Genomic DNA, 2,111 nt, shown 5'->3' with positions numbered 1-2,111 from the left:
TCGCTTTTAATCTTCGCAATTTTTTTAACCTACAAGGTGGTGACTATCATTATCTGCATTTTAAGGGAGACAGCGTGAGGCCCAGGTCGATGAAGAACCTTTCTCAGAGTCCCACAGCCTGTAAATGGCAGAGTTCTGACCCAGAGTTCATGTTCACAGCCCACAGGTGCAGCCTGGCTCTCTCGCCTGCTTGGACGTGAACACATGTTGGCATGAACTTTCTGGATCCGAGGAGCATTCAGAGCCCGCAGTGTCCCATTTCTGGGAGGGGATTCAGCCATATTGGAGTGCACGAACCCTTACTGGGGCCACTGGACCTTGTGGAATGAAGCCTTGGGGAGCTGAGCGCTCTTCTTTGCCAGCCCCATTGGGTTAGCTTCTTAGTGATGTTGCAACAAAGTGCCACAAACTGAGTGGCCGAAAACAGCAGAAACTGCCTGGGTCAGCTCAGGGTTCCACCACCTGTCCTCCAGCTGCCTGGAAAATCTCCACCATCAGCACAGTCTGTGAAGTTCAGGGAACCCCCGAGGGATACTGGACATGTCTGCCTGCCTTCCCTTCCCTCCAGGTCCTGGAACAACCTCTGCTCATGGCAGCCTGACGCAAAGCTTCATTGAACTAAAAAGCAAACAGAAATGTATTCTCTCAGGGTCCTGGGGAGCAGAAGCTGGAAATCAGGGTGTTGCAGGGTTGGCTCCTTTGGAGGCTCAGAGGGAGAAACTGCCCCTCCTCTCCCACAGCTCCCGGGGCTTCCAGCCAGCCTTGGCGTTCCTTGGCTTGCAGGTGTGTCCCTGCGCTCCCACCTGACCTTCGTGAGCTGGTTTCCAATCGTCCCCTCCTTGCTAGGACACCAGCCACTGGGTTAGGGCCACCCCAGTCCAGCAGGACCTTATGTGCATCTGCAAAGACCCTATTTCTAAATAAGGCCACGATCACAGTATGGGGAGGTTCACACTTCAATATATCCTTTCAGGGGACACAATTCAACCCATGACATCTGGTTTTACTGGTTGGGTCCTGGGGTCTGGCTTCAGAGTGTTGCTTTCTGAAGAGAAGTTGATGTCAGGTTCATAGAAGAATTACAGAAGGACAAGGTGCTTGCCAGCCTCCAGTGTGCTTGGGTCTACAGTGACCCTTTGCATTCCTACAGTGCTTGCAAGAACAGTTTTGAAAGGGTTTGAGGCCTTGCTCTGCTATATCTACAGAGCAAGGTAATAGAAATTCAGACAGTGGCTTGCCCCCTCCCGAATCTCGTGTACTGGGCGTCTTGTCTGAACTGTCTAATACTGTAGCCACCTGGCCATGTGTGGCTTGTTTAATGCTAAGTGAAATTTAAGATTCAGATTTTCAGAGGCTCTGAGTCTATAGGATGTTCAATTAGAGAAAAGAAGGCTAAGTTTTTACTGAAGAGCTGAATGCCTAAGGAGCTAAGGGAGGGTGAGGGCAGCATGAGCTGAATTTAATGGAAGAGCAGTGGAGAGTCAGGTGAGAATGTCTGCTGAGCACACGTTGTGTCAAACCTGCTGACACTCAGCTTAGTTTCAATGTTGAGGAATAGTTGTAGCTCCAGAGCAGTATGGGAGCAGAGGCTGAACATGCTGGACCTCAGCAGGGTTCCTTGTGGAGACAAAGCTCGTCTGTGATGTCTTCCCACCATGGTGCACAGCACTTTGGAGTCTACTATTCCCCTGGTGTTTGAGCAGCAAAATTCCCATAATACCAGAGCTGGAAGATCCTTGAAAGGCTGCACCTTGGGTGCTCATCAGGCTGTTCCAGGGAACCTGTGCAGTGATGAGGAAGTTGATGTGGCTTAAGAAGTTGTCGCCTGCCTACCACATAGGAGTCCCCAGATTTGGTTCTGATGCCTCATAAAGAAGACAGCAAGCTGATGCAATAAGATGATGCAACGAGGAAACACAATGAGAGACACAACAAGTAGCGAGCAGGGGTGGCTCAAGAAATTGGGCACCTCCCTCCCACATGGGAGGTCCCGGGTTCACTTCCCAGTGCCTCCTAAAAAAGAATAAGAAGATGAGCAGTCCCTGTGAGTGCAAACAACAGGGAGGAGGGGTAACTTATCCCCCCAAAAATCATTGGAATTTCTGGTTCTT

At 50.5% G+C, this 2,111-nt stretch overlaps 1 non-coding gene across 1 annotated transcript; it reads left to right on the top strand.

Moving 5' to 3' along the window:
- Positions 1 to 1,098: 1,098 nt before the first annotated feature.
- On the top strand, positions 1,099 to 1,232 carry LOC111766294 (small nucleolar RNA SNORA9). Its single transcript, XR_002798373.1, has one exon. It is a non-coding gene; the product is annotated as a small nucleolar RNA SNORA9 (small nucleolar RNA).
- The last annotated feature ends 879 nt before the right edge of the window (positions 1,233 to 2,111 follow it).

The sequence above is a fragment of the Dasypus novemcinctus genome, chromosome 17 (assembly GCF_030445035.2).
Source record: "Dasypus novemcinctus isolate mDasNov1 chromosome 17, mDasNov1.1.hap2, whole genome shotgun sequence".
Lineage (NCBI taxonomy): Eukaryota > Metazoa > Chordata > Mammalia > Cingulata > Dasypodidae > Dasypus > Dasypus novemcinctus.
Note: the sequence above shows the minus strand (reverse complement) of the source record. Positions and strands in the feature narration are given on the sequence as shown.